The 13,130-nt window shown below is 51.4% G+C and overlaps 1 protein-coding gene across 1 annotated transcript in view; it reads right to left on the reverse strand.

Moving 5' to 3' along the window:
• Positions 1 to 13,130, reverse strand: part of TG (thyroglobulin) — a 168,698-nt gene that overhangs the window by 90,228 nt on the left and 65,340 nt on the right. The window lies entirely within an intron of this gene.

Raw genomic sequence — 13,130 nt, forward strand, 5'->3', positions numbered from 1 at the left:
CCACGCCCCACGGAGATCGAGCCTGCAACCTGGACATGTGCCCCAACAGGAAATCGAACCATGACCTCCTGGTTCATAGGTCAACACTCAGCCACTGAGCCACGCTGGCCGGGCTCACTTATTGAAAGTTTTTATGGGCCAAGTTCTGTGCTCAGGCCTAGGAATACAAAGGTAAAAAACAACAACACATACACACACAAACAAGACAAACAGAAGCATGGCTGTTTCTTTAAAGCAGGTCACAGTAGAATGGGGGAGGAGTCGAGAAGACAAAACCAGCACCATCATGCTGTGTTAGAATGCAGTAATTAGCATGACGCCAGGTAACAAAGATAACCACAGCCCATGTGGCACTGTGGGGAGGTCTACACCGACACGGTACCCCTCAACCCTCCCTCAGCCCTCGGAGGGAGGGAGGGAGAGAAGACCGTCCGCCCATAGTGGACACCCCTGGGTGCTGCCCAAGCCGCCTTTGGAGGGGGGACCTAGGCTCTCGTTTCCCCAACTGTTGGGAAGTTGGTGGCTAGGGCTCCCAGCTGACCCTCCCCAGGAAGTGCCTTTGGTCTGAGAAGCTGCCTCCCCTCCCCAGGATCAGCCTGTGTCCCAAACCAGTCCCTGTGGGAACACAGGCCCAGCCCCCTTGCCTCCGGGCGGGGCAGCTCCGAGGGCCAGGCCAGCCGGGCGGCAGGGCTCACTTGGGGCGTCTTCAGCACCAGGGGCCCGTCTCTGTGGACTTGGCCCTGGCTGCCCTGCGAGAGACGCTGGGCTTTTCAAGCATCCTTCGCCCGTTGCTATTTTCACGGTCAGGACATGTGGCATTTCTGCAACATGACCAGACTGAGCTGCATATTTTTAGGTGACGCGTGCACTGCAATTTCAGAGGACAGTGATGATGGGGCTTGAGGACCCAACGTGCCAATTATGGTCTTAAAACAGAGGCCTTGGCCGCACTCCGCGTTCAGATTGATGTCTGGGGAAAGCGTGGTAACTGAGGGGTGAATTTCATCTCCCAAGTGGGAGCCAGCTCAGTGGGCGCCATCCCAGGGCCTGGAGCCAGTCTCTGCCACACCCTCCCCGACTCCAAGCCTCCTACCGGCAGGAACCCCCGGGGATGAGTGATTGCTGTCACCCGGAATCCAACATCTGGGGTCCGGGCATCTCACCAGCACTCAGAACAGTTTCTTCATGAATGCAAATAAATGGTGAGACGACGGAGCCGCGCATCTCGGTAGCATTTCACAAGCTTACTGTTTGCCAAGAGCCCAGCAACACCATTGCACGTGGCATCCTCTCTCACCCGTGCTGCGGGCACTGCCACTGTGCACAGCTTATACATGAGGAAACCGACCCAGGGCCACTCTGAGGACCTGGCTGATACGTGGCGATGCCAGGGCTTGTGCCCAAAGTCTCTGGGTTTAAAAACCAGGCTTTACAATGCGAGGTCTTCTCTCTGGTGAATGAGGTAGTGGCAGCTTTGGGGCTCACTCCAAGGGTGCGCCTGCTCAAAGGCAGGATCTGTGGTTTGTTCATCAGCTTTAGACGTATTTTATAAATCGAAATGCCAGCATCACTTATTTTTTTTTAAGTCTCCTCTTGAATTGGAAATGCCGTATTTCTTATACACTAAGTACTTCTATGGACATGACTTCTGTTTGGTGGCGCAACTCTTTTTCATTCATTTTGTTATTTCTGCTTCTGTTCACACACACTGCTTACGCTGTAGGCACTTTATAATACAATGACTTTGAGGAACAAGTCTTCCCACATTACTTTTCTTTTTTTACTTATTAAAAATATGTTTTTATTGATTTCAGAGAGAGGAAGGGAGAGAGAGAAACATTGATTGGCTGCCTCCTGCACGCCCCCTACTGGGGATGGAGTCCACAACCTGGGCATGTGCCCAGACCGAGAATCGAACCCTGACCTTCTGGTTCCTGGGTCCACACTCAACCCCTGAGCCACACCAGCCCTGGGCCCACATTCTTTTTCTTTTCAAAATATTTCTTGGTTATTTTTGGCTATTTATTTATCAGATGACATTCAAACCCACTTTTGTCGAGTTTCCAGAATGCTCCTTTGGGACATGAATTGGAAGCGTTAATATGAGAAAGAATGTAAAAATCTGTGTGTTTAATTTCGATGTCATTAAGAATGGAATGGGATTTTTTTCATTATGTTTCTAACAGTTATCGCTGACCCGAAGGAAGCCTTATTGCTGTGTATTTCTTGTCTAACAAGACCCTGAACGCAGACCAGTGTAGCTCACACAATAGCCACTCGGGCTCTTCTCTCTGTGGCTACTTTGAAAATAGGCTCAAACTAGATCCCAGATTCAGCGAGGACACGCCGTCCAGGCCCTGTGGCTGGTCACTGGCCCTGAGCCTGTCAGAAAGGAGACGTGCTTAGTTTAGCAGCAGGTTCCCTGAGTGCATCCCAGCTCCTCCACTGAACAGCTCTGTGACTTGGGGCAAAGCACTCTTCCTCTCTGGGCCTCAGTTTCCTCATCTGTAAAATGGGGATGCACCAGATGCTCTCTCTAGGCTGGTGATCAGGGATAAATGAGTTGCTGTGCGGCGGTGGGAGAACTTCCTGAATACGGCCCCTCGCGTAGTCTCTGGGCCAAGCTGTTGGGTTCCTGCTGCATTTGAGTCACTATCTTTTCCAAACTGTGGAGATCTGAGTCTGACTTACGTACCAGGGTGGACGTCCTCAAAGCGGTACAGGAGCCCATACCATTGAGTGACATCAACACTTTCTTCCTGACTTCTGCCTGAATCCTGCTTCCCCTCACCCACCAGGTCTTGTCCCTGGGCACCCTTACATCCCCCCGCCCCTCGTTGGTCACTCCGCCTTCTCAGCCCCTCTGGGAACCGCCCTTTCTTCTCCATCCAGATCCCGGCCTCATCAATTTCACTGCCCTTCCTGACACTCCAGTTCCCAAGACCCATACGGCCGCCCCACTGCCAGCCTTGCCCTCTCTCACACCATCGTCTTACTGCTGATCGCCTCCCCATCTGCTCACACCAATCACTGCTCACCAATCACTCACTCCTCAGGGGACAAGCAAAGCCTGTATAGTCTCCAGCTTCAGCACCCCTCCCACTTACAGGGTGGGCCTGGGTGCACCCCACACACATCATATAATCATAAGACATGGAAAGAGGTATCACTTTACTATGAAATTTGAGTTAGTTATATTGACTCACATCAACCCTCCTCACAGCACGGATATGAGCCACAGGGAGGAAAGGTCACAGGATAGTTCCCAAGGTCACAGAGGCACTCCCCAAGAACACAGGGTACCCCCGAGGTCACAGAGCTGCTCCCCAAGGTCACACAGGCAGTGAGGCAGCATTTGCACTCAGGGCAGCCTCATGGCATTACGTCCCTCTGTGCACCACGGAGTTGCCAAGGGTGACGGGCAGAGGGGAGGGAGGGCTCTGGGGCAGCGTGGCCGGCAGCCTCAGGACGGCAGGCCTCTGGGTGATACCGAGCACTTCATTCCCTTCCAGGAAGCACGGTGTCCCTTTTAATGTAGACTACGCTTTTGTGTGTTTTTTAAATCACCAGATGAGAATACATTGGAAAGTTCTACTAATATATGGAAAAGCATGTTTAATTTCCTTTCCTTTCTTCTTCTCCCCCCACCCCCCGCCCCCCGCCTTCCTGCCAACCTTTCCAGATATCAGTTTAAGGAGAAATGTTTCAGGGCTCACTTAGAGTAATTGCACCATTAAAAACAGCTTTAAAAACTTGAAAACGCACATGCTAATGCCCCAGGGACAGGTCTGCCGCCTGCTGGCGCGGTAAACTGAGGCACGCTCCGGCTCCAGCCCTCGCTTTTCTCATTTGAAACATGGGGAGAAAGTGTTCTCTGGTGTTTTTTAATCAGATCAAAGTGCAGGAATGTTAAACCAGTGGCAAATGCCAACCTTCTCTCCGACGCTCTAATCCCAGGTCCACCTTCAAAGGAAAATGGGATTTTCTTAAGCATCACCAAGAATAAAGGTAACAAGGAGTGCACCCTGCAAGGCTTCCAAATGCAGTCAGCATTCTTACTGCTCTTGCGGCCGAGCCAGGAAGAATCCCTCTTGGTGGTGAATATGGAAAAAGCTTGAGGAAATATTGGAGGTGGCTGCCATGCCCCGCTGGCTGGCCGGGGTGAGATATCAAAGTCAGAAGCCTTTCAGGCAGGAAACGCATCATGGGCACCAGCACAGCTCTGTGACCTTGAGCCCACAAGCTGTGACCTTGAGCCCACATGCACTCACTCGCTGCTGGGAAGGTCCCGGCCTGTACGGGACAGGACCCACACTCAGGCATCCTGACTTCTCAACAGACACCATCTTTCAAGTGAGAAGCACGTCACTCTGGGCTATTTTCCTCCTGGTAACACTCAAATAAAAACCAGATGTCCCTTTAATAACAGAAAGAAGAAGGGAAAAAAGACATCTGTTATTTTGCGATCATTTGAAAGATGATGAGAACGGGACCGGGTCTGCCTGCTGATTTGGCGTTTCTTCGGAGAGAAGTTCCTTCGCTCCTGCGCCTCTGTTCGCGTTCAGAACACTAGGAAGGTAACTAGCGGGGCGTTTGCCTCTGTTCCACCTCGAATTCCATGCGGACACCTTGCCTTGGTCCCTCCTGAGCTGGCCCTCAGCCCTCCTGTGGGAGGGAAGGTGACTGCTTCCTTAGTAAATCAAATTTCTTTCCTCCCAGGAGGTCAGGGAATTCAGCAGAAATCAATACATGAGGACTATCCAACAAATCATTTTAAAAAACCCACAACTTTGTGTAGCACTAGCCACTTGTAACATAGTATTACCATTTTTTTTAAAAATTTTATGTCAATCCTCACCCGGGGATATTTTTTCCATTGATTTTTAGAGAAAGTGGAAGGGAGCAGGGAAGGGGAGAGAGACACATGGATCGGTTGCCTCTCGCATGTGCCCTGGCCAAGGCGGGGATCGAACCTGCAACCCAGGCAGGTGCTCTTGACCAGGAATCTAACCCACGACCCTTCAGTGCAAGGGTCATGCTCTAACCACTGAGATACGCCGGCCAGGGCCATAGTGTTACCATTTTTAATCAACAGTTAAAATTAGTAAATTCCATAAAAGTATAGGAAATCTACCTCTGCTGATGGATTGCCTTCAGGGATGGTTTCATTCATCGCCGGCTGCACAGACTGACTGGAAAGGCCCGAGGAAGGTAACCTGTGTGAATTACCTCCCGCAATGCTCGCCCAGTGGTTTGACTGCCCACTCTCAGCTCTGAGATCCCCTGGTTTAGCCACTTGTTAAAATGTGAACACTCTTGGGGGGAAATGTCCTACTTAAAAAAAACAAAAGTGAGGCCTTACATTAGCATATTTTGTTATTGGATCTTTCTCCCTTAAATTTGACTGAGAAAATCCTTGATGGGCGAGGTACAAGAACCAGCTGCCCGGGGAGGAAGTTTTCAAGGGAAATCCTGTTTTCTCCACCCTGAGATCTCACCAGGGGCTAAGACGCAATCATCAGCCAACAGTACTCAGATGCCTCCGGGCACACTGCACAGTCCCCCGGGGTGTAGTTGTGCCACTGCCGCACGGCACTCAGGGGGCGACCTGTGCAAGCGACCCTGAGAGCCGGGGTGCCGACCTGATCCAGCTACCCCAGCAATGCCACCCTCGCCAGGCCTCCAGGGTGGCCATTTGTACACAAACTGTCTATGTCAAGCTTGACAGCGACCTCTTTGAAACAGACACCATCATCTCCATTGTACAGGTGAGGCAACTGGGACTCAGGAAGATCCCTTAAACCGTTGAGGTTACGTACCTAACAAGAGGCAAAGGAAGGGTTCCCACAGCCAACGTGGTTTGCAACACTCCACCGCCACCGCTCACCAACCTACTTATTCCTCTCCTGCTTCGCTCTTTCAACAAACACTCATGAACATTATTAGCTTTCAATGCTAACCTAAAGTAAATATGAATGTTTTTTAAAAAACAATTATAAATGTAATATTGAGCACCTACTGTATACCAGACACTTTGCTACATGTTAGGATTAAGCTGTGAATTACAAAACATCTGCCCTTGGGAACATCGAGTCTAGCAGACAAGCAAGCAAGAGACATTCATTCATTCATTCATTCATTCATTCATATTTCCCAAGTACTGACTAGGTACCAGTCACATTTCTAGGTGCTAAAATACAGCAGTGAGCCCAGCTGGTGTGGCTCAACGGTTGAGCGTCTACCCAGGAACCAAGAGGTCGCCAGTTCAATTCCTGTCAGGGCACATGCCTGGGTTGTGGGCTCCATCCCCAGTAGGGAGCCATGCAGGGGGCAGCCAACTGATGACTTCCTCTCTCACCAATGTTTCTCTCTCCCTTCCTCTCTTTCTAAAAATATATTAACTAATAATAATAATAATAAATAAAACACAGCAGTGATCATGACAGAGAAAGACCCTGCCTGTGCGGCTCACGTTTTAGAGGAGAAACAGACAAATGGGCGAGAAGTAACGGAGGGAGAAGCAGAAAGACCCTGCCTGTGCGGCTCACCTTTTAGAGGAGGAACAGACAAATGGGCGAGAAGTAACGGAGGGAGAAGCTGTCACAGCCATAAGCTGTGACACTAAAGTGGGTGAAGAAGGAGAGGGCGTCGAGGGCGCTGCTCTGCTCGGGTGGTGGGAGGCCTGTCCCTGGAGGGGACGCTAGCTCGGAGCAGGGAGGAGCGAGCCCTGGGGAGATGTATTAGGAGGAAGCTCCGTGGGGGTGGGCGTCCTGCCCGCTCCGTTCACTGCCACAGCCCTGTGTGCCTGGCACAGAGTAAGTGCTCACTAAACACTTGCTGAATGAATGGAGGGGATGACAGCCTCAGCAGAGAAACTGGAGCTGCATTCCAAACCCGGCACCTCCGCAGCTGGTGGAGACTCCCTCCCGCGTCCCCGGGGAGTGTGAGCCTCCAGCTGGGCGCCAGCCTCTCGCGTTCCCCATTCCCTGCGCTCCTGGGATCTGCCTTGCTGTCACCCCAGCCTGTCCGCCAGCTGTGCCTCTCTCCTCCTCAGCCTGGGTCTCAGGGAAGCAGGGAGAGGTCTGGGAGCGGCCACCGTGGGGGGTGACAGCGCATCTGGGCTGGTGCAGGGCAGCCGCACAGTCCAGTCACCCCACCCCACCCTCCCAGGTGCCCCAGGTGACATAGAACGTCCCTGCCATGCAAACTGCGGTGCCCCTCCGGGCCCCCTTAAAATATGGAAAGCATTTAGCACAGTGACTGACATAGTCACGCAGCACACGGGAATTTTTTATTTTTTTGAATCCTCACTCAAGGATATTTTTCCATTGATTTTTTTTTTAATAGAGAGAGAGAGAGTAGAAGAGAGAGGGAAAGACAGAGAGAAACATCTATATGAGAGAAGCACATGGATTGGTTGCCTCCTGCACATGCCCTGACCAGGGCCCAGGGAGGAGCTTGCAACCAAGGTACACACCCTTGACCTAATCAAATCTGGGACCCTTTGATCCTCAAGCCGACGCTCTACCCCCTGAACCAAACCGGCTAGGGCACAGAGGACTTTCTTAAGTGTGTAATTTTATAGCCCTGCCCCTATAAATTTAGGAGAGACCCTTTCTCTGGAAAGAGGACTTTTTTAAGTGTGTAATTTTATAGCTCTGCCCCTATAAATTTAGGAGAGACCCTTTCTCTGGAAAAACATGGGTTTGGCCTTGGAATTATTGCTCACTTTTCTTCAACGCTCACTCTTTCCCAGGTTCTGTGCTGAACGCTGTGTTTTATTTACGCCTCAACACCAGCCTACGGACTGACAGTCCTTAATTTCCACTGTCCTCCCATTTTACAGAAGCAAAGGGAGGCACTGAGGCCAAGAAGCTGGCCTGGAGCGCTCGGGGGTTGAGTGATGGAACGGGTTGGAAGCTCACCGTGGGACCAGGAGGCCCCTGCTTCCCTCGATTAGACGGTGCGCAAGCTCCCTGCCAGCTCTGACACATTTTAGGATCACACGACTCTGTCTCTGGCTTTAATGGAAAACATTTGCTGGAAAGATCAACTGAATTCCATCCACCTACAGGCGCCGCGAACGTAAAGGGTGGAGGCAACGCACACAAAGAGGGCTCTGCCTGCCTTCGTGGCTCTGGAGGCCATCGGGCAGCCGCCTCCACTCCTGTCCACCCAGTTCAGGCTTTGTTGCTGTCACTGGGCTCCAGGCTGAGGTTGCGGGCGGCACTGGAAAGCCAACCAGGGCAGACTTTCAAAGGCCTCTTTCTTAGCATCCCCCGTGCCCTCTAGGCCACAGGCTCAGGCACAGCTCTCTCTGCTGGTAGCAACCTGTGCTGCACCTGCCCCTCAAGGGCACTCAAGGTCAAGGGCTGGAGCATGTCCTAAAGGGCATTTTGAAGTTCCTTGAGTGAAATGAACTTAGAATACAGAATGCATTTTTTTCCTTCCTTCCTTCCTTCCTTCCTTCCTTCCTTCCTTCCTTCCTTTCTTTCTTTCTTTCTTTCTTTCTTTCTTTCTTTCTTTCTTTCTTTTTGGTTAATCCTTACTTGAGGATATTTTCCCATTGATTTTTTTAGAGAGAGTGGAAGGGAGGAGGAGAGACAGAGAGAGAGAAACATCGATGTGAGAGAGACACCGATTGGTGGCCTCCCACACATGCCCCGACCAGGGCCAGGGATTGAGCCAGAAACCAAGGTCCGTGCCCTTGATCAGAATCGAACCCAGGACCCTTCAGTGTGCGGGTGGTTGCTCTATCCACTGAGCAACACCACCAGGGCAGAACAAATTTCTAAAGACTAGTTTTCTGTGTTTTCCTCTGGCTTGCGATCCAACTGTTCGATTTGCTCCGTGAGCAGCGGGCCTCTGAAACGGAGCGTGAAAAGCACAGGGGAGGTGTCCCGGGGATAAGCCCTTGGAAGACCCCCTGCCTGGGCGGGCGACGGAGGCAGTGCCCACCCCCAGGCGGCTCAGTGCCCGCGAGGCAGCCCACGACACCCAGAGTGCCCTCTCGAGGGGTGGCTGTGGGTCTTTCAAACCTCAATGCACGTTTTTCTCATCAGAAAAAATAACAATTTTACTATTTTGAGTCTTTAAAAAAAATGTGCAATTTTCCCTGAAAAGAGTAAGAGGATACTCTATACACAGATGACACCATTGACTTCATTTTCTCAAAATCCAGCTTGTCCATCCACCAAGGCATCCCCTTCACAGCCCAGGGAAGAGCTTTCGAATAGTTGTAAAGCTCACTGGGCAGCTGCTTAGAGCCCTTGGAGGACGTGTGGTACCTCACGCACGTGACCATCAGGCCCCGGACCCCATCCAGCCCCGCTCCTGTCCCCCGGTCCTGAGCCACTGTCTCCCCCTGCATGTGCCGCGCCAATGCATGCCGTGGGCTTCCGTTCATGCCCCCCCTCTGCCCAGGACGCCCCCCTGTCCCCTCGTGGCCATCTGGCAAATGCACGCTAGTCCGGATGTCGCAGCATGGCATGACGTGGCCGTGGTCCCTCCCTGCCTGCCGTGGTGAATCCGGGGGGTCCTCCCTCACCCCACCACAGCCTGGGAGTCGTTCACGGCGGTGTAAGTGGCTCAGCTCCCTGAATCCTACCTTCCTGTTCCTCTCTCCTGACCTGTGGGCTCCTATCTTTGCCATTAAGGCCTCCATCCCCAGCGCAGCGCATCTCCTGGGACGGAAGTGAGGGTTTAGAAGGCGTTGTCCCAACATGGCTGGTGTGTGCACGTTCACTGACCTGGACTCAATCGAAGTGAAAGATGACCTCTTCGGCCTTAATACTTTTCCATTCTCGCCCGCCCGGGAGCTTGCTGTCACTCTCCTGCTCACTCACCCACCCCAAGAGATCTCGCCAAGCTCAAGTTCCAAACGCAGGGCTTTTCTGCTGCGCACCTTCTGCCGCGTCCCGCTATGGCCCCGTGTCTGCCATCAAACTCCCAACCCCGATGTCACGCCCCGGGGCCCGCACAGACAAACCACTGTCCCCTGAAACACTTCCTGAAAGGTGTCCACTGGACAAACTCCTGCCGCCGGCAACCCAGCCGAGGGGCTGGGAGCCTCCACTGGAGCAACCCAGGGAAGTGCTCGGAGTCGTTTCTGGCGTGTGGTTTGTACCCAGGTCAGTGGTCCCTCCCCCTCCACGCCATCCCCACCGGCCATCAGAGCCTCGGATGCCCCGTTCACGCTAGACCTGGAAGGGGCGGCTGATACACTGGCTCCTACAAGAAACAGGCCCAGAGATTAGGCCTCCAGACAAGGCCAGGACTGGACTGTCCACCTCGTTCACCCTTTCCAGAAGCTCAAACCAAGGAGTCTTAGTAACTCTGAGGGGCCAGAACGACACATGGGTTCAAAGCCCAGCGTGGCCATGCAGCCTGGCCGAGCCTCCGTTTCCTTATCTGAGAAGCAGTTCTTACTACCATCAAACTGTCTTATGAGCGGGAACTGATTTTTGAAATGGTTGGTATGCAACAAATATTTCCTTTGCTCCCTGAATAGAAACTGTATAGGGATGAGCATTCTACATATGCATAGTGCACACACACACACACACACACACTCCATGTCAGAATCACGTTGGCATGCCCATATCCTAAGGCATAATTACGCCCTCCCTCTGATTCGAATCAAAGGCACACGCTCAGATGCCCAGTTCCAAGTTGGAAGCTAAGCACAGATGGGACGCCAGCTCCATCTCTCTCCTGCCTGCAGATCACACTTGTCAGAGGCGCCTTTAAAAAGACTGTGCCCGCCCGTTCTGCCTCGGAAACAGCTACTCAGAGCCACAGATTGTGGGTATGAAGGGAGACGGGCTACACTCCATCTTCCCTTTTTCTTTTCTTGGTAACTCACATCTCAGCAATACAAATGTTTAGCAAAATCCAGGGTGGAGGCACGTACAGTCACTCCCAGATATTCACTCTGTGGTAGATTCGTGCCTAACAGTTTGCATCCGGCAATTAGATATTGAAGCCCTCTTCACCTCTAATTTTAATGAGTAATATTTTTAAGTGATTCTAAGAATGTGGTGGGGGTGGGGGGAAACACTAGGAAGAACTACCTGAGACTACTTTGGAAATATAAGTCTAGACTCGAAAAAATCTAAAGTTTTCAAACACAATCATTTCACGTTGGAGGAAATGATCTGGTCGTTGGCAAAAGCTCCCTGTACGGAGGTTTTCGTTGTAGTATTCTCATAACAAGCCATAACAACCAAATGTCCAAAACAGGGGGGAGCCGGTGAACGGCAGGGGGTCCACCTGGTGGGGTAACAGGACAGCTGTCACTGATAACGCCGTCCTGTCCTCACCCGCTTTTCATCACCAGGTTGGGAGCATCGTGACAGTAGGACAAGATGAATGAATGAATGAATGAATGAATGAGTGAATATACTCGTGCACGTGTGATTTAGAGAGATAGGGTGGGCCAAAGTAGGTTTCCAGTGGTGAGTATGCAAAACACAGTTTATTCTTGTATTATTATTTATTAATTATTCTACCATTTTCCATATGAACAACTATATACCAGGTTGGGAGCATCGTGACAGTAGAACACAGATGAGTGAATGAATGAATGAATGAATGAATGAATATACTCGTGCACGCGTGATTTAGAGAGATAGACAGGGTGGGCAAAAGTAGGTTTCTAGTGGTGAGTATGCAAAACACAGTTTATTCTTGTATTATTATTTATTAATTATTCTACCATTTTCCATATGAACAACTATAAACCTACTTTGGCCCCACCCTGTATAACAATCTGGAAATGTACACATAATGCAATATTAGGTGAAAACAAAAAAGTCCCAACGCCTTCCGACCACACAGAAAGCCTGGGAGCCTGGAAACACAGTGATGTGGAGTCACCTCCTCACCGAGACCTCCCTGCGCCCTGTCTGCGCGGTTCCAGTCTCCCCTGAGCCATAGTATTGAGTGAGGACCCGTCTCCTGAGGTTTGTGTGAGGAGCAACTGTTTAGCACGGTGCTGAGGACAGCATGCAGTTTTCATTAGAGGTTGAAAGATTCTGGAAAAATAGTATATTATTGCTTTTCATTAAACGCTGCACATACCTCTTCTCTCCCTCCACAAACCCCTAAAAATGGAGTAATGAATGGAAAAGCTAAACCCACAAAGCTGACAAAGGGAGACCATGGAAATGAGCAAACAGCAGCGAAGGGGTTTCAACACACGTTGAGATGAAGAAAAGGAGAGAAGGCGTGCTGACAGACACGGCAGCGAGGAGCAACTAACTCTCCAGGTACTGAGGGGAGTGGGGTATGGACATGACCGTGTCCTCCACAGACCCCCTGGGATGTCCTCCACGGACCTTCTGGGCAGCCCAGGAGGCAGCGGGGCCCTGGAAGGCAGGGGTGGCATCTGGGGGTGGCAGAGGACGGCCAGCTCAGGCCCCACCCAGGTGGTTGGTGATACCAGGAGATTGTATTACACGCTGAGGCTGCCAGGAAACCTCATTCACATGGCCGTCACGGTCAAATACACTTGTTTCAGCCCCAAGTCTCGATATGACTAGGCTTTGAGAATGAAGGAGGAAAATCAGAAAAAGGTGACAAAAGAGAGCCCTGAGGCCTCGTTTATCAAGGCCTGGACTCAGCAGCTACTTCCCAAACTGAAACATCGCGGTACAACAAGAGTCACTTATTGTTTAGAAATGTAGAGGCCAGAGTGAGAGAAAACAGCTAAACACGGTGAAGGCGGTGGCCTCCCTCGGGCAGTGCCAATGGCAAGTGGGTAGAGGTGAGACGGGGAACACATTGACTTAAAAAAAAACAACCACCATAAACCTTTGGGGTCTCTTAGATTATTTCAAATGTCCGTGTCTTACCTTGATAAAACTCAAACTCAATTCTGACCACAGTCTGGCTGGGACGTGTGTCATGTGTTTGGCCTTGAGTATGTCCTCCCTTCCCTAAGCCAACCCCTGCCATCCCTGACTGGGCAGCAGTGATGCCCACCTCCCAGTGCCTCAGGAACCGGAAGCCACACTGTGCTCAGACCCTGACATTCTCTATGAAATGTGCAGGAAAGTCCTAGCTGCTGTGGCTCAGTGGATAGAGCGTCATCCTACAGATTGAAGGGTCCCGGGTTCAATCCCGGTCAA

The sequence above is a fragment of the Myotis brandtii genome, unplaced genomic scaffold (assembly GCF_000412655.1).
Source record: "Myotis brandtii unplaced genomic scaffold, ASM41265v1 scaffold390, whole genome shotgun sequence".
In the NCBI taxonomy this organism is placed as follows: Eukaryota; Metazoa; Chordata; class Mammalia; order Chiroptera; family Vespertilionidae; genus Myotis; species Myotis brandtii.